The sequence below is a fragment of the Pseudophryne corroboree genome, chromosome 2 (genome assembly GCF_028390025.1).
Source record: "Pseudophryne corroboree isolate aPseCor3 chromosome 2, aPseCor3.hap2, whole genome shotgun sequence".
NCBI classification, from domain to species: domain Eukaryota; kingdom Metazoa; phylum Chordata; class Amphibia; order Anura; family Myobatrachidae; genus Pseudophryne; species Pseudophryne corroboree.
In genome coordinates, this window is record NC_086445.1 from 571,012,748 (window position 1) to 571,032,165 (window position 19,418).

General features: G+C 42.6%; 1 long non-coding RNA gene across 1 annotated transcript in view; it reads right to left on the bottom strand.

Moving 5' to 3' along the window:
• LOC135050984 (uncharacterized) overlaps positions 1 to 19,418 on the bottom strand; it is a 73,509-nt gene that overhangs the window by 28,393 nt on the left and 25,698 nt on the right. Inside the window, exon 3 of the long non-coding RNA XR_010241971.1 lies at positions 16,895 to 17,004. This is a non-coding gene — a long non-coding RNA (uncharacterized LOC135050984). The remainder of the gene's footprint in view (positions 1 to 16,894; positions 17,005 to 19,418) is intronic.

Genomic DNA, 19,418 nt, shown 5'->3' on the forward strand with positions numbered 1-19,418 from the left:
AATATCCCTCTGAGCATCTCGCATATAAAGAAAAGCATCCTTTAATTGCTCTAAAGTCAATAAAATACTGTCCCTATCTAGGGTATCAATATTTTCAGTCAGGGAATCCGACCAAACCACCCCAGCACTGCACATCCATGCAGAGGCGATGGCTGGTCGCAGTATAACACCAGTATGAGTGTATATACTTTTCAGGGTAGTTTCCAGCCTCCTATCCGCTGGACCCTTGAGGGCGGCCGTTTCAGGAGACGGTAACGCCACTTGTTTTGATAAGCGTGTGAGCGCCGTATCCACCCTAGGGGGTGTTTCCCAGCGCGCCCTAACCTCTGGCGGGAAAGGATATAATGCCAATAACTTCTTTGAAATTAGCAGTTTTCTATCGGGGTTAACCCACGCTTCATCACACACTTCATTCAATTCGTCTGATTCAGGAAAAACTACAGGTAGTTTTTTCAGACCCCACATAATACCCCTTTTTGTGGTACATGCAGTATCAGAGATATGCAAAGCCTCCTTCATTGCCGTGATCATATAACGTGTGGCCCTACTGGAAAATACGTTTGTTTCTTCACCGTCGACACTAGATTCGGTGTCCGTGTCTGGGTCTGTGTCGACCGACTGAGGTAAAGGGCGTTTTACAGCCCCTGACGGTGTCTGAGACGCCTGTACAGGTACTAACTGGTTTGCTGGCCGTCTCATGTCGTCAACTGATTTTTGTAATGTGCTGACATTATCACGTAATTCCATAAACAAAGCCATCCATTCCGGTGTCGACTCCCTAGGGGGTGACATCACCATTACCGGCAATTGCTCCGCCTCCACACCAACATCGTCCTCATACATGTCGACACACACGTACCGACACACAGCAGACACACAGGGAATGCTCTTATCGAAGACAGGACCCCACTAGCCCTTTGGGGAGACAGAGGGAGAGTTTGCCAGCACACACCCAAGCGCTATAAATATATAGGAACAACCCTATAGAAGTGTTGTCTCCCTTATAGCAGCTTAATATATCAAAAAACGCCCAAAAAGTGCCCCCCCCTCTCTGTTTTACCCTGTTTCTGTAGTGCAGTGCAGGGGAGAGTCCTGGGAGCCTTCCTCGCAGCGGAGCTGAGCAGGAAAATGGCGCTGTGTGCTGAGGAGATAGGCCCCGCCCCCTATTTCGGCGGGCTCTTCTCCGGTGTTTGTGAGACCTGGCAGGGGTTAAATACATCCATATAGCCCCAGGGGCTATATGTGATGTATTTTTTAGCCAGAACAAGGTATTCTCATTGCTGCCCAGGGCGTCCCCCGCAGCGCCCTGCACCCTCCGTGACCGCTGGTGTGAAGTGTGTGACAACAATGGCGCACAGCTGCAGTGCTGTGCGCTACCTCATGAAGACTGAAAAGTCTTCTGCCGCCGGTTTCTGGACCTCTTCACTTTTCGGCATCTGCAAGGGGGTCGGCGGCGCGGCTCCGGGACCGGACTCCATGGCTGGGCCTGTGTTCGATCCCTCTGGAGCTAATGGTGTCCAGTAGCCTAAGAAGCCAATCCATCCTGCACGCAGGTGAGTTCACTTCTTCTCCCCTAAGTCCCTCGTTGCAGTGAGCCTGTTGCCAGCAGGACTCACTGTAAAATAAAAAAACCTAAAAACTTTTTCTAAGCAGCTCTTTAGGAGAGCCACCTAGATTGCACCCTGCTCGGACGGGCACAAAAACCTAACTGAGGCTTGGAGGAGGGTCATAGGGGGAGGAGCCAGTGCACACCACCTGATCCTAAAGCTTTATTTTTGTGCCCTGTCTCCTGCGGAGCCGCTAATCCCCATGGTCCTGACGGAGTCCCCAGCATCCACTAGGACGTCAGAGAAATGTTGTTATTGGGAGCAATAATAGTTACTTATTCAGCACCAGTGCTGGAAGGATGCAATATATCAGCTAGTTTGCTGAGTGTTCAGTGTGATTAGTATTTGTTAGTAATAATGGGGCAGATATATTAAGCCTGGAGAAGTGATAAAGCAGTGATACTGTAAGTGTAAGGTGATAACGCACCAGTCAATCATTATGGGTTTGAAAAATGACAGGAGCTGACTGGCTGGTGCGTTATCACCTTCCACTTATCACGTCTTTATCACTTCTGCAGGCTTAATATGTCTGCCCCACAATGTTGCTTTGTGAATCAGTGTAGCTGTTAAATCAGATAAATGCTGACGGCAAGGTCTCACAATCAGTAACCATCACATATGATGTTAGCTTCTGCTCATCCGACCTGTTTAAATAAAGGGATCCGCTGGATAGATGCTGTTTCACGGTCAGAGTCTCAGCCTGGACCAAGAAAAACAGCTCAAATCACCTGCATTGTTACCCGCTGGCCAAGGGTGAGGTGTCATGACTGTGGTTTTTGTGAACCCTGCGAGTATGTGAAGTCCGTGCGAGTAACTGGAGGACTATGTGTATATTTGGCTGGTCTGTGGAAATCAGTGAGATGAAGTAGTAAGGAGCAATCCCTGACCGGGGGGTCGAACCCGGGCCTCGGCAGAGTAAGACGTATCCTGACCACTGGATCACCAGGGACTTGGTGTTGATAGCAGGATGGTGAATGTATTGATGAGAATGAATTGGATATACTGTCACAGGAGTAGGTTTTTGTGTACTCAAGGTTACTATGAAATGGGTTCTCTGGAGATGCGCAGAACTGGGAGAAGAGCTGAAGATGTTGAACCGGACTGGTTACCGGTGAAACTGAGAACTGGGCTGGTTACCGGTGAGACTGAGAACCGGGCTGGTTACTGGTGAGACTGAGAACCCGGCTGGTTACCGGTGAGATTGAGAACTGCACTGTGAACCCTACTGGATAACGGTATAACTGGAACGCAACTGTAAGTAGAACAATGACTGTGGCTGTGACTTTAAGACGAGGCTGAAGATGAACTGAAGACTGTGGCTGAAGAATACTGTGGCTGTGTCCTTAAGACGAGACTGATGAAGACTGCAACTGTGTCTTTAAGACAAGACTGAAGAATCCTGGATATAACTGAAAACACAACTGTAACCCAGACTGGGTAGCAAAAGAGCGGCGTTTTACAGGAACTAAGGTAATAGTGTTACCTCTTAGGGAGCTCAGCTACTAAGCTCACACTGAGCTGTGTGACACTAGGAACTGGCAGCTTCTGTACCACAAGTCTCTTTACTTATACATCCTGGTCCTTGGTGATTGGTGAACAGAGTCAGGTGATTCAGAGAGTCTCAGGCTGGCACAGGATTGCATAGCTCCAGGTCAGGTGATCAGACCCTGTCATGTCAATACTCCAGTTTAGGCTCTGATGTGGAGTGAGGCCTAGTAGGCCGGAAATACACTGAGGCCTAAACTACTAAAATGAGCATAGCTGGCTTTTAGTCCCAAACACCAGAGAGCCAATCACAATGGAGAATGTATCTGGTGACCACTGGAGTCAGAGAGGCATATAGTATAATGACAACAAATGATTGCTGTGTAGGCACAGCATAGAGAGACTTGCTGAATTCAGTATTCACACAGAATGTTAATAAACAGCTCGTTAACTCTCACCTTCCAGGCAGAGAACTCAGCACTCAGGAAACTCTTTTGATATGAAGCCCCTCAAAAGTTCTGGTGCAGCCAATTACCTTCAGAAGTCACATAATTAGTGAAATGAAGTCCACCTGTGTACAATCTAAGTGTCACATGATCTGTCAGTATAATACACCTTTTCTGAAAGGCCCCAGAGGCTGCAACACCACTAAGCACGAGGCATCACACCATGAAGGCCAAGGAGCTCTCCAAACAAGTCAGGGACAAAGTTGTTGAGAAGTACAAGTCAGGGTTGGGTTATAAAAAAATATCCAAATCTTTGATGATCCCCCAGAGCACCATCAAATCCATCATCTTCAAATGGAAAGAACATGGTACCACAACAAACCTGCCAAGAGAGGGACGGCCACCAAAACTCACAGACCGGGCAAGGAGGGCATTAATCAGAGAGGCAGCACAGAGACCAAAGGTAACCCTGAAGGAGCTGCAGAGTTCCACAGCTGAAACCGGTGTATCTGCGCATGTGACCACAATAAGCCAAACACTCCTTAGAGCTGGGCTTTGTGGAAAAGTGGTCAGAAAAAAAGACATTACTTAGTGTTAAAAATAAGAAGGCTCTTTAAAAAAAAATATGTTTATTAAGAAAAAATACGCACATCATCACAATGCTAGTAAGAGAATGTGAAGAGAATAATAAAAGAAGGATGTAGGAATGTATAACATTGCATTGGTTCAAAACAAATCACAGTAGATTAGCAAAATACAGAAAGCGGTCTTATACATAGAGTAATTGACTCAGCGATACCAAGAAACCCAATGAGGTGGCTAGTATAGTATGGGAGTGAAGGCTAAAAGGGTGGTGAGCCTCTCGTGAGGACTCCGGTGTTGTACCATGTGGTATGTTTAACTACTTTGCGTATGTTATCACGAGTTGACTTCGGTAGGGTGACAATGTAGGGTAACCATATTGCAAAGAATTTGGAAGAGTTGGATTCTGCTCTAACAGAGCATTCTACCCAGTCCATTTAATAAAGATATGTTAGTCTAGGGAATAGGAGGGTTATGGGTATAGGGGCCCTATGTATCCACTGAGACAGTATAGTTTTTTTCGACGCTGCTGCAACCCGTGCTAATAGCAGTTTATTTCCCTGAGATAATGAAGAATAACAAATATCATACTGATTCCAAAAGACCCAAATTAAGGTAGCATTGAAAGAAATATTCAAAGTAGTTGTAATGTAATTACTGACATCTTTCCAGAACAATTGTATGATAGGGACCAGAGACAATGGATGATATCGGCATCAGGTGAGGAACATTTGAAGCATTGAGACTTGTCAGATATACCCGTAAGATATCTAAGACGAGGAGTGTAGTATGCCCTATGTAAAATTTTAAATGCATCTCTGCATAGGAAGAAGAAACTAGACATTTGTTAAGTAATAAGTGCCAGTGTATTATAGTTTGTAGATCAACTCCTGGCAAAGTATCTGTCCATTTAGCCAGGCCAGCAGTTTGTCCGGTCAAATCTATCTTACGTCTGGTATATGCATATATAAAGGATGTGGAAAAAGGAGAATGAGGTGTTAAGCATAGTTGGACGTCCAGGGGAAAGTTGTAATCAGCAGGTTGTAAGCGTGTTATCAGCCGTGTTGCAAAGCTGCGTACTTGAAAATATGCAAAAAGTGGAAAATGAAGATTCGGGAACTTGAGTTTAAATTGGGATAGGGTGAGTACTTCAGTAATTGATACACTAAACGTAAGCCGTGAAAATACCAATTATTAACAATCATATCGGCCTCCCCTCCCTGGAAATCTGGAATTATGTTAGAGTGGTTGAAATAAGAAACATGCAGTTGTAAGTCCCATGCGTTTTCGTAAGTGAGTCCATGCTTTGCATGGAGAAAACAATAATGGGTTCGAGTGCAGGGATGCCAATGCAAAAGAGTCAGAAGAGTGCAATATGGAAGGTAGGGTACCATGGGGTATCATAGACTGTTCCAATGTCATATTAACATAATTAGCAGAGCCTCCAACCCAATCAATAGCATATCTGTAATTAGCGGCCAGGGAGTAGTCTTCTGGACATGGCAAATTCACTCCCCCTAATGAAGTCGGTTGTTTCAGCTTAAAAAGGGCTATGCGCGGGCGTTTATTCTCCCAAATAAAATTGGTAAGGGCTTTGTTAATCGTGTGTATATCACGTTTAGTCAATAAAAATGGAAGTATTTGGATCGGATATAGTAGGCGGGGAAAGGAAATCATCTTGTACAAATGACATCTACCCAGATATGAAATTGGCAAGCGCTGCCATCGTGTAAAATCATCTATCATTTTATTGATAGAATGAGAAAAATTTAATGTGTACAAATCAGCTAATTTGGATGAAAAACGTAAGCCCAAATAGGTTATAAAACCAGAGGCCCATTTGAAAGGGAACTGGGAGACCCAATTTTGTGTAGCCCCGAGACCTAGAGCCAATGCCTCTGTTTTGTCAAAGTTGATTAAAAAGCCTGAGATCAAATTTAAATCATTTAGCATGGTCAATAGAGAGGGGAACGCCATTATGGGATCGCTAAAGTAAAGTAACAAATCGCCTGATTCTGAACCAATGTCTATCCCTTCCCAAGAAACATCTTGTATACAAGTACGTATCAACGGGTCGAGAGCCAAATGAAAAAGTAGGGGAGAAAGGGGACATCCCTGACGCGTATCTCTGTGTAATGAAAATGAGGACATGTTTAATCCATTAATGGTGAGGTACGCCTGTGGATTAGAATAAAGCATATGGAAGACTTTAATAAATTCCACTCCGAATTGTTGTGTGTGAAAGATTCTAAGCAAATGAGACCATTATACCCGGTCGAACGCTTTATCAGCGTCGCAACTAACCACCATCGCTTTAGAATTAGCGGGGTCCTTAACACTATGTATTGCTGCAATCAGTGTACGCACGTTATGCACTGATGTTCTAGCCTTTACAAACCCAGTTTGGGCAGGGTGCAAAATACGTTGTAGTATTAATTGTAGACGAGTGGCCAATAGTTTAGTGAATAACTTCAGGTCCTGGTTTAGGATAGACTTAGGTCGATAAGACTGGATATATTCAGGGTCTTTACCTGGCTTCGGGAATACCACTATTCTAGCATCTGTGAATCCTGAAGGAGGAGAGTTCCCTTGTAATAGCAAATTAAACAGTGTTAACAAGTAAGGTAATACATGGGGAGCCAGCATTTTATAGTATTCCGCTCCGAACCCATCTGGGCCCGGTGTTTTCCCATTATGTAATGATTTAATCAAATATAGCAATTCTGATTCTGTTACTGGTTCCATCAATGACGTCCGTTCCTCTTCTGTTAATATGGATAAACCTGCTTTGTCTAAAAATTCCATACCCTCAGTGGGATTATCTAGAGGTGCTGTATAGAGGTTTTCACAATATTGTAAGAAGGTCTCAGAAAGAAGGCACGTCTTGAGTTTGCCAAAAGGCATGTGGACGACTCCCCAAATGTATGAAGGAAAGTGCTCTGGTCAGATGAGACTAAAATGTAACTTTTCGTCCACCAAGGAAAATGCTATCTCTGGCGCAAACCCAACACATCCCATCACCCCAAGAACACCATCCCCACAGTGAAACATGGTGGTGGCAACATTATGCTGTGGGGATGTTTTTCAGCAGCAAGGACTGGGAAACTGTTTCGAGTCGAGGGAAAGATGGATGAATGGTGCTAAATACAGGAATATTCTTGAGCAAAACCTGTTTCAGTCTGCCTGTGATTTGAGACTGGGACGGAGGTTCACCTTCCAGCAGGACAATGACCCGAAGCATACTGCTAAAGCAACACTCGAGTGGTTTAAGGGGAAACATTTAAATGTGTTGGAATGGATTAGTCAAAGCCAAGATCTCAATCCAATTGAGAATCTTTGCTCAGACTTGAAGATTGCTGTTCACAAACAGAACCCATCCAACATGAAGGAGCTGGAGCAGTTTTGCCTTGAGGAATGGGCAAAACTCCCAGTGGCAAGATGTGGCAAGCACATAGAGACATCCAAAGTGACTTGCAGTGGAATTGCCTCAAAAGGTGGCTCTACAAAGTACTGACTTTAGGGGGGTGAATAGTTATGCATGCTGAAGTTTTCTGTTATTTTGTCCTATTTGTTGTTTGCTTCATGTTGGATGGTTTCCGCAATCTTCAAGTCTGACCACAGATTCTCAATTGGATTGAGATCTGGGCTTTGACTAATCCATTCCAACACATTTAAATGTTTCCCCTTACCACTCGAGTGTTGCTTTAGCAGTATGCTTCGGGTCAGTACGGATGGGGTAATGGTTAGCATTACTGCCTCACAGCACTGAGGTCATGGCTTTGTTTCCTGCCATGGCTCTACCTGTGCGGAGTTTGTATATTCTCCCCGTACTTGCGTGGGTTTTCTCCGGGTGCTCCGGTTTCCTCCTACAATCCCAAAAAAATATACTGGTAGGTTAAATGGATCCCAACAAACAAAATTAACGCTAATATGAATATGTGTGCGTGTACATGTGGTAGGGAATATAGATTGTAAGCTCCACTGGGGCAGCGACCGATGTGAATGGCCAAAATATTCTCTGTAAAGCACTGCGGAATATGTGTGCGCTATGTAAAATAACTGGTAATATAATAATAATAATAGTCCTGCTGAAATGTGAACCTCCGTCCCAGTCTCAAATCATAGGCAGACTTTTGCTCAAGAATATCCCTGTATTTAGCACCATCCATCTTTCCCTCGACTCAAAACAGTTTCCCACACCCTGCTGCTGAATAACATCCCCACAGCATGATGCTGCCACCACCATGTTTCACTGTGGAGATGGTGTTCTTGGGATGATGGGATGTGTTGGGTTTGCACCAGACATAGCGTTTTCCTTGGTGGCTGAAAAGTTCAATTTTAGTCTCATCTGACCCAGAGCACCTTCCTCCATACATTTGCGGAGTCGTCCACATGTCTTTTGACAAACTCAAAACGTGCCTTTTTATTTTTAACACTAAGTAATGTCTTATTTCTGGCCACTTTTCCATAAAGCCCAGCTCTGTGGAGTGTACGGCTTATTGTGGTCACATGCGCAGATACACCAGTCTCTGCTGTGGAACTCTGCAGCTCCTTCAGGGTTACCTTTGTTGCCTCTCTGATTATTGCCCTCCTTGCACGGTCTGTGAGCTTTGGTGACTGGCCCTCTCTTGGCAGGCTTGTTGTGGTACCATGTTCTTTCCATTTGAAGATGATGGATTTGATGGTGCTCCGGGGGATCATCAAAGATTTGGATATTTTTTTTTAACCCAACCCTGACTTGTACTTCTCAACAACTTTATCCCTGACCTGTTTGGAGAGCTCCATGGTCCTCATGGTGTGATGCCTCTTGCTTATTGGTGTTGCAGCCTCTGGGGCCTTTCAGAAAAGGTGTGTTTATACTGACAGATCATGTGACACTTAGATTGCACATATGTGGACTTCATTTCACTAATTATGTGACTTCTGAAGGTAATTGGTTGCACCAGAACTTTTCAGGAGCTTTATATCAAAGGGGGTGAATACGTATGCACATGCCAATTTTCACATTTTTATTTATAAAAATTATTTTTTATGTCATTTTTTTTAATTTCGCTTCACCAACTTAGACTATTTTGTGCAGATGCATCACATAAAATTCAGATAAAAAAATAATAAAAAATTACAGGTTGTAATGTAACAAAATAGGTAAAAAGCCAAGGAGGGGTGAATATTTCAGCAAGGCACTGTACAATGTACACCCAATATCATGCAGGATAGTCTGGAGTCCAAAAAGAAATGACATGATATAATGTGTAAGTAAATCAACATAGTATAAACACAATCCACACACAAACAAAAAAGGGGGTATACACACAGAGGGGAGGGAAAAGGGAAGACAGTTTACCCGTTAGCACAGAGGTATGAACAAGAGTATCCCATGCTCATAAACACCACTGGAACCAATACATTAGGTATTGCCCACCCAATGTGTCTCTTAGGGGGGGATCAATACGTTTGTACAGAACCCAAGTTCTCAAAAAGCTTTTCAATATAAGCCTGTGTGTCTAAGTCCAAACTATTGATAAAATATTCCCATTTTGTGTAAAAACGAGCTACCCCACGTTCAATATCTGGTAAAGTGGATTGACGCTCAAAATAGAGGGTGCGTAAGAGTATATTTTTAAGTTCACCCAAAGAAGAGGATGATCTTTTTGTCCAATGATTCAAAATTACTTTTTTTGCCACTGTAAGAATAACCGTTTAGACAGGGATAATTTGTTTTTTTGTCTGGACCCAGAGACCAATTGGGAAAACAGGTGCAGATGCAAGCTAAAGGATCTTTTGTTAGCCTTTAAGAGAAAATCTGGTTAAAGTAGTTTAGAACTTTGTTCCAGAATTTAGCAATTTTCCCACATGTCCAAAAACAACGAAAAATTACATTTTAAGCATTTGCTTGTACTTACTGTAATCTAGGAATCAGGGGACGTCCTCCCTCCATTTAGTAAGAAAGCATTTCCATTATTTTCCCACCATTAATACTCTAAGATGAGCATAGAAATAGGACAATCTATAAACCAAAGTACATGTAATAGAAAGGAGATTGTGGACAGGATCAAAGGTTCCCGGAGAGGGCATTGGTGGTGCCATTATCCCAATAAAATGTTGAATTTGTAAGTACATATAAAAATTTGAGTTAGGTATAGTAAATTTACGTTTCAATTCCTCAAAGGGTAATAAATTAGATCCACTCAGATCATATACATTACGGATAGAGGAAATGCCCACCTTGTTCCATATTTAAAAGTTGGATTTTCAATACCAGGACTAAAACCAGGGTTGCCCCAAAATGTAGTGAATCTAGAAGAACTCAGATTCCTTTGTAATTTGGAATTCATATGCTGCCATGCAGCGTATGTGTCTGAAAATAAAACATTATCTCTAAGTTGGAGAGGCAGTTTAGTTTTCGGGGTATGGAGAAGTGCACTAGGGGAAAAAGGGGCAAACAATTCCTCCTCCAATGCATAATTTGTAAAACTAGAACGATTTCAGAACCAATCAACAATGTACCAGAATAAAAGTGAGCTGCTGAACCCCTCTAGATCTGGAATGCCTAGCCCCCCCCCCCTCAGATCGTGGCAGCAAAAGTTTGGCATAAGCCACTCTGGGTTTCTTTCCCGCCCACAGAAATTTTGAAAATATCAAATCAACATAAAGTCTGTCCTTTTTTGTTGGACAGAATGGCAACATTTGCAATAAATAAGAAAGTTTCGGAGAAAGCAATGCTTTTGAGAACAGTAGCCCTACCTAATAACAACAGGGGTAAGTGCATCCAGCCAGCCAGAAGACCATTCAGGGTCACCAATACTGATTTAAAATTCACACTATGGGGGTAATTTCAAGTTGATCGCAGCAGGAATTTTCTTAGCAGTTGGGCAAAACCATGTGCACTGCAGGGGGGGGGGGGGGGCAGATATAACATTTGCAGAGAGAGTTAGATTTGGGTGGGTTATTTTGTTTCTGTGCAGGGTAAATACTGTCTGCTTTATTTTTACACTGCAAATTAGATTGCAGATTGAACTCACCACACCAAAATCTATCTCTCTCTGCACATGTTATATCTGCCTCCCCTGCAGTGCACATGGTTTTGCCCAACTGCTAAAAAATTTCCTACTGCGATCAACTTGGAATTACCCCCTATATACCGCTTCGAGTGAGGGAGGTATCAGAATGACCAGGTACTTAAGAGCTGTTTGAACAATGGGGAATTCAGCTAAGAGGGGATGTGCAGTAAAGTTTGACACATCTCCCGACAAAGAAAGAAGTTCCGATTTGACAATGTTTGCCTTGTAGCCTGCAAAAGAACCAAAATAGTTTATAACAGAGACAGATAACAACATATCATCAGCGAATAATGCTAATTTCACTTCCTTCTTTCCAACAGAGATTCCCTTGAAATAAGAGGCAGCACAGAAAGGGTTCACCAGGGGTTCCAATGCTAATGCAAAAAGTAAAGGGGATATGGGACAGCCCTGGCGAGGTCCTCTCTGAATGTAAAATGGGGAAGAAATAAAACCATTTCCCAGCACCTGGGTGGCAGGGTCAGTATACAGACGTGATAACATATCTATAAAATCAGTTGGGCCCCAAATTTACATAAGGTTTCAAATAAGTGGTCCCAAGTGACCATATCGCTGGATTAGGGGAAACCTTGAAATTTTGATAGGAAGCAGTCAAATTAGCTTGACCTTCCAAGTAGGAGGCACCTAAATTCTTGTCCCTGTGGACACAATGGGGGTCTTTCCGAGTTGTTCGCTCGTTGCCGATTTTCACTATGCTGCGATTTGTTGCAAAATGCGCATGCGCAAGGCACGCAGGGCGCATGTGCTTAGTTATTTAACTAAAAACTCAGCAGTTTTGCTGTGGATCCTGCGGCACTTTTCAGTCGCACTGCTGATTGGTGAATGATTGACAGGAAACGGGCGTTTTTGGGTGGTAACTGAGCGTTTTCTGGGAGTGTGCAAAAAAACGCAGGCGTGTCAGGGAAAAACGCAGGAGTGTCTTGCTGAACGCAGGGCGTGTTTGTGACGTCAAACCAGGAACTAAACGGACCGAGCTGATCGCAATCTGAGTAGGTCTGGAGCTACTCTGAAACTGCAAGGAATTATTTATTAGCAGTTCTGCTAATCCTTCGTTCGCTGTTCTGCTAAGCTAAGATACACTCCCAGAGGGCGGCGGCTTAGCGTGTTCAATGCTGCTAAAAGCAGCTAGTGAGCGATCAACTCGGAATGAGGGCATATATGAGAGAATTACTCCTTGTATTACAGGTTTAGATGCTTGCCAAAACAGCAGCGGCTTCTCAGTCTCGCAACCTGAATTATTGTGTTTATACTCTAACCACGCTGCTTTCACAATGTTACGGAATTTCAAAGAATTTGCCATATGGGCCTGGAAGCGTCATTGCCTTACTGGGCCCTTGTCAATATGCACTGATCACTTCATCCAGCATAAAGCATGATCTGAAAGGTGTATGGCCTCTATCTTAGCTTCCATGACTTTTGGAAACATATGGTCTGATGACAGTAAATAGTCAATGAAGGAGAGCGTACCATGGGCTGCAGACAAACACGTGTGGTCACGCTCAAGCAGATAGTACGCTCTCCACAAATCAACAACCTTCAATTGGCAGGATAAATACAAGATACCTATTTTGGGAACCATGCCGCCCTGCCGTAAAGAAGAATTCCTGTCCATGCTTGGTGAGGACACTACATTAAAATGTCCAATATAATAGAGGAGCCTGGGGATCCATCACTACTGAATGGATAGTGTGGGCTAATGATTGCTTGATCAAGATAACAACACCCCTGGCTTTAGAATTGTACATGGAGGAGGCAAGGACAGACCAGCAAAGGTTGTTTCATTTAACAATCTCTATTTGAAGTTTATTCAAATATAAAAGGATTTTCTTCCTCTTAGCAGGTAGATTTATGCCCCCCTACATTCCAAGTGCTAAACATTAGATCAGACATACAATAGTATCATACAAAAGCCCAACTTGAGCGGTGCACATAGAAGATTAGCAACGGACCTGCCGTTGTTTGTTAATCCTCCATGCCGCACGACTAGTCATCTGGGGGAGACAAGACACAAAAGTCACATAAAGTAGAACACTATTTTTTTCTTTATTACTAACTTAATAGTTGTTGTTTTTTTTACCAGTGCTTTACTAAGACACCAGAAATACCCTTATCCCTCTTTCACTAATTCCACCCATTTTCCACTACAGACACCCCAGCAGCACTCCCACCACACAGGGGCAGATTTATTAAGCCTGGTGAAGTGATAAAGTGGAAGGTGATCAAGCACTAGCCAGTCAGCTCCTAACTGTTATTTTTCAAACCCAGCCTGTAATATGGAAGTTAGAAGCTGATTGGCTGTTACTTTATCTCCTTCCACTTTATCACTTCACCAGGCTTAATAAATCTGCCCCACAGTCACTAAAGACACCCCAGCTGCACTGCACCCCCACCAATCATTCACTACCAACAACCCCTCCTAACCTCAGAATACCACTCATAAACATGTACAATAATATGTTTGCTTGCCTTTCTCCCCCTCCACTCAACACCTGTTATTTACCACCACCTCCCACATCCAGAACAGAGGGAGCAGGTCCCATCTCGTGTATGAGTTAGGGGCTGGTCAAGCACTGCAGTCTGTGTGCCAGTTTTAACTGTATGCAACACAGCGGATGCCATGGGTTCCTTCTGACTCCTAATGCCCTGCTTCTCCCCTCGCCACAGGAATGAAACTAGACACCACTCTGTGACATCACCACGTCTTATTCCGGGGACTGCCATTGGAGGGGGAAAGGCGGGATTTGTCGCTGTAGTACAACCAGCCTACCACATCTCTTTATACGGGTGGTGGTGTGGCGGTGGCAGCGCACAGATGGTGAGCATCTTATATCACCAGCAGTCGCATCACTGCTTGTACTGGTGATAAGCGGTGGTAAGGTGGGCAAGCGCAGGCAGGTCCGCCTCCAAATACAACTGATGAAACGCAGTTCTGCCCTGTTCCGGCCTATTTTAACCCTGGGGCAGAGTAATTAGATAATAGCAAAATACAAATGTGTCATATGTAAGTGACCACCCTCTTTTGGGTTCAGGTGTCAAATTTGTGGCCCAAGTTTATTAAACCCTTGTAAAACTGCAGCTACATATTGAAAATAGTAAAATATGGTGTTTCGCCATCCTATTTCATGCCTAAAAGCTTGTTGGCACAGGCAAAATACAATTTAAGTTTCTGTAAGGTATATGCTAACTGAGTGATTCAACTTGATAATTGTTTTAATACAACATGTTCTGAATAAGAAGCTGGAGCTCGAATAAGAAGCTTACTTCAGCCTCGTTTTTCTCTAGATGCTCAGATTTCAAATGCCAGAGGGTAACATTTACATTATACAAGATTGTTTTCTTTCCAACACCAGAGGGCAGCCTCTGCCTTGGTTAGTGATGTACATTTTGCATTGAACTGTGTATGCACTGTATGGCATGTAATGCATCATGTTGAGCAACAACAATGTGCAGAAAATACAAAAATAACACATAAAACGTAATATATCTTTTCTAGAAGCACATAGAGATACTTACATGAGAAGAACAATAAAGTTAATTGAAACGTGATATTGTAATGCATATCATCAATCCTTGCACAATAAGATGATGGTCGAGATATATTAGGGACTGAGATTGCCAGAGGTGCGGGATGCCAACTGATCTCTGACTTTTTTTAGGCATCCAGCACCTCCGCCGATCTCAGACCCTAATACGTCTCCTGCGAGGGGTCATTTAAAGGACTGTTGGCAATCTCCTATGGGGTAATCTTAGGTGATTTGTTGGTAAAATTATCCTTTGTTTTATCCCCCCCCCCCCACCCACCCCCTTTTCTTTTTGCAAACCCATTTTGAAAAATAATAAAAATTAGTATAAAAAAAGATACTAAAGTAACACATAAACTGTGGCCTTCTATTAAATAATATCTCCACTTCTCAACAGTACCTCACTCTTTATCAGGATCCCAACACCAGTGGTGCTAATTACCCGCCGGCCCAGGTATGATGGAGGGGCCTGGGTCCCCTCCCCCTTACCAGGCAGCAGCAGCAGCTCTTCTCTTCAGCCCAGCTGTGTGCTGGACTGCAATGTGGCCAGGGAGGTGCTTAAAATACAATTTTTTTTTCTAAGGGTGCGTGGCCACGCCTCCTGTGATTAGGCCATGCCCCCTGAAAAGTACCTGGGTCCAGCCAGGCTCTCTAGTGCACTGCCCAACACGCACATATATGGGGACATCTGGTTACATACCACCCAACATGACCAGGATCGGCAACAGGATGGTACAAATGGGGATGCCCGTACAGGGCCTCGGGGTTCAGGGGGCCCCCAAGGATCTGGAACACAAAAAATGTGGCTGCAGTGCCAATATTGCTTTTTAAAGTGTATGCTCCAACTGCTCAATTTAAGTAATAAAACCGTTAATAGGCCCCCAACCCCCCCCCCCTTTTATTCAATCACTCTGTCCAGTTGCTGTGGTCCGTGCTGTATTGCCGTCATTACGCATGTTGCTGTGCTGGCGCTTCCCTGTCTGTCCCTGCCACCACTGCCGAAGAGTTGGGTAGCCCAGCAGGAAAACCACCCATCAGGCTCACTGAGTCAAAGGCTCCACACAGAAGCTGCCTGCAGCACCATCGCTGTCCAACTCCCCCTACAGACAAGAGTATCTCTTTACATACAGTATGTATATGTGTATATAGTGTGTGTGTGTGTGTGTGTATGTATATATATATATATATATATGACTATATAATTTCTATGTGTGTATATGTGTCAATTTTATATATATATATATATATATATATAAAATAAAAACAATTTCCCAAGTGCGCTAAATAGAATGTGTTTAAACAAGATCTTCCAGCGTTATTATTATAGGCATGAGTTGTATACTGGAAAATGTTTGTATCTGGGGACCTGTAACAGACACCCCTCACCAGATAATCACCCAAACAAGAGGCCCAAGGCCGATTAATAAAAAAATTAATTTAATAGCATACATTTGAACAGATGAACTTTTGTATATAGTTCATCATGTAATATTTCACAAGAATCTCGAAAAATCAATAAAATACAACCAATACGTTTGTTAAATGATGTTAATTCTAGATACTCCCTCACCTCCTGATAGGTGCGAGCTCGATAGGGAGTATTTTCACAAACTAGGTTGAAAACTTCTGACTGACAAACCCAACGCGTTTCGTCTTATCGACTTCATCAGGGGTAACAAATGTGGAAGACAGGCTTAGTTGTCATGAGTAGGTTTGAGTATGAAAACAATAACCAAAGAACAAGTAGCTGGTTTGACAATCACAAAGATGCAAGTAATATCACTTCCTCAATAAATCTCACACAGTAGATCCTGCATGATTTTGGCTGTGTGTGGAAGTGACAGACTCTGTCAATTGTTTTTATTCTGTATGCTATTGAGGTCTTTCAACGGGGATCTCTCCCGTTGTGCTGCTCTCAGTTTGGCGCAAGATAAAGATACTATTGTGTTTTATAGAGAGAGAGAGAGAGAGAGTACTGCGACTCGGCACTCAATTCCTCTACGTAGTATGCCCGGGTGCCCTCCTATAACCTTACGGTCTATGTAGCATAAACAGTTGGCGGCACTCACTCAGGTCTTGGTAATAAATAACGAATACAGAGACTCGCTGCTGTTGATGTTTCAGTTATATTAATAACTTTCTTCAGAACAAAGATTGTAGTACACAAAACATACCTTTATACCTTCACCTAAAACTCGGTTTCTGGCCACAGGGTCGGGGGTAGATGACGTCACTGCTTCACTGCTGACGCTGTGAACGCTGTCCCCGCTGGACTCCTGGCTGCCTTAGAAACCATTAAACAAAACTAATCAATGTGTCAAATACAGAAAGACTCCGCCACCTGCATGTACATTTCATCTATCATAAAGAGCATTGCTTTGTTAATAGTGGCATATGGACAGGATACACATGGAGGTTGAAACAGTTCACAATAACACATATTATTCATCAATGTGATGAGTTATACATTGCTCGAACCATAAAATCATAAGAAACAGTTTAAACTAAATTGTTCGTTTAACCCCCTGGGGGCTACTGGGTTAAGTCTGTGAATCCATCTAGCCTCCCGTTGTAATAAGGCCTTATTGCGGTCCCCTCCTCTGATGTTCTGGGGTTGTTGGTCTATAATTTTGTATTTCAATGTATTTAATTGGGATGCGGTCAAGATCAACGCGTTTCACCTAAAAAGCCTTCCTCAGGAGTGTCTATAGGGATGACCACTGTCTTTCCTATTTTATCCTCTCCAGGATTAGGAGGTGGTGATCAATTATGCTAATTACTTCCGGTCCGAGTTTCCCGCCAAAAGTAACTTCACATTCAAGTTTGTAAAACCATAACATAAGATACATACAGTTAACATTTATAAAATCTTTATAATCAACAGTTACATATATTAAAAAACGCTCTAAACACAGTAAATTGAAAGCCTGGACAACCGGAAGTGACGCTCCCGGAAATCAACTGCCGGAAATGACGTATCGCGGAAACAGAACAGTAACGCATAAATCAATCTATGCTCCAAGTTTTCAGTGCAGGCTGATCTTGCACATTTAGAGCAGTGATAGGTATGTTAAATACATACAAATGAGAAGAACATCGGAACCGGGAATGAATAGCCGATCACGGCGTTACCGGAAGTTCCGTACCGGAAGTGGCTGTACATTCCACCGCAAGGAGCGCAGTGGAACGTACAACCAGGAACTAATGTCTTAGAAAAGAATATATGGGTTTAATACAAATATTCACCTTTACACATTTGAAAAAAATACTAAATCAGCACTAGATGGATTAATACTTAAACACCGATCTTAGATATATCTATAATACATTAATTTAAAAAAATTATTATTAATATATATGATCAAGTCAATCACACTGTGTATTCCATAGGTAGTAAGAGGATAATACCGAAGCATGAAATGTAATAGGTAGTTGCAATAGGCGGAGTTTAAAGGAAGAGGGCAATTTCGTAACCTTCATTATGACCTAGTGGGCTTAAAGTATTTAGAGTGAATATCCAGAACATCTCTCTTTCAGACAACAACTTCAGAAGATCACCTCCTCTTGTTCCCAACTTGACATTTTCCAGGCCTTTAAATGTAAAGGTATCAGTATTTGAGGCATGGTGGGTAGAAAAGTGTCTCGATAAAGGGTGACTCTCTACTTTGTTCTTGATGTTTCTTAAATGTTCTTGTATCCTTAATTTAAGGGGTCTCTTAGTATTGCCAACATATTTGAGTCCATATCCGCACTCCACAAGATAGATTACAGATGTGGTGTTACAGTTGATAAATTGCCTGGTTTTGTACTTCTTTGTATTAGTTGAATCGTAGAAAGTTTTTCTATTCGGATTTACGTGCTTACAAACAATACAGTGTCCACACTTGTACGTTCCAGTACATTTGGGCATGGTTTGGATCGTGTTCTTTGTTTTTAGTTGACTTGGTGCGAGTATTTCTTTTAGGTTTCTTGACTCTTTGAAAATGATTTCTGGACGATCTGGCAAAACTGAGTTTAAAACAGGATCCATCTTAAGTATGTGCCAGTGTTTGGCAAAGGTGTTTCTAGTGTTTTTCTCATTGCTGTTAAATTGTGTGATGAATGGTGCTAGGTAGTTCTTCCCAGTATTCAATATACTGGAGGTATCTTTAAGAAATGCTGGTAATGCTGAAGCCACATGTGACAAAGTTACCAGCATTTCTTAAAGATACCTCCAGTATATTGAATCTTCTGAAGGATTTTGAATGGAAAGAAAGCTTCTTATGGACCACCATAGATGTCCAGTCACTTTACACCAGCATTACACATGAAAAAGGGATAGAAGCCTGTACTAAAATATTGGAAAAAGATCCCAAAATATCAGAACCACACAGAGATTTCATCTGCAAACTCATCCATTTCATTTTAACCCATAACTATTTCAAATTCTTGGATCAATTCTACATACAAACCCGTGGCACAGCCATGGGTACGGTGTTTGCACCAAGCTATGCAAATTTATTACTGGGCATGTGGGAAGACCAACATATCTACAATAACTCCCTCTTTTCCTCTAATATCTGTCTCTATAAAAGATATATCAACGACATAATTTTAATCTGGGAAGGAACGGAAGAATCTTTCACAGAATTCATGGCATCATTGCAAGTTAATAACTTCAATTTGAAATTCACCTACTCAAGTAGTAAAACAAAAGTT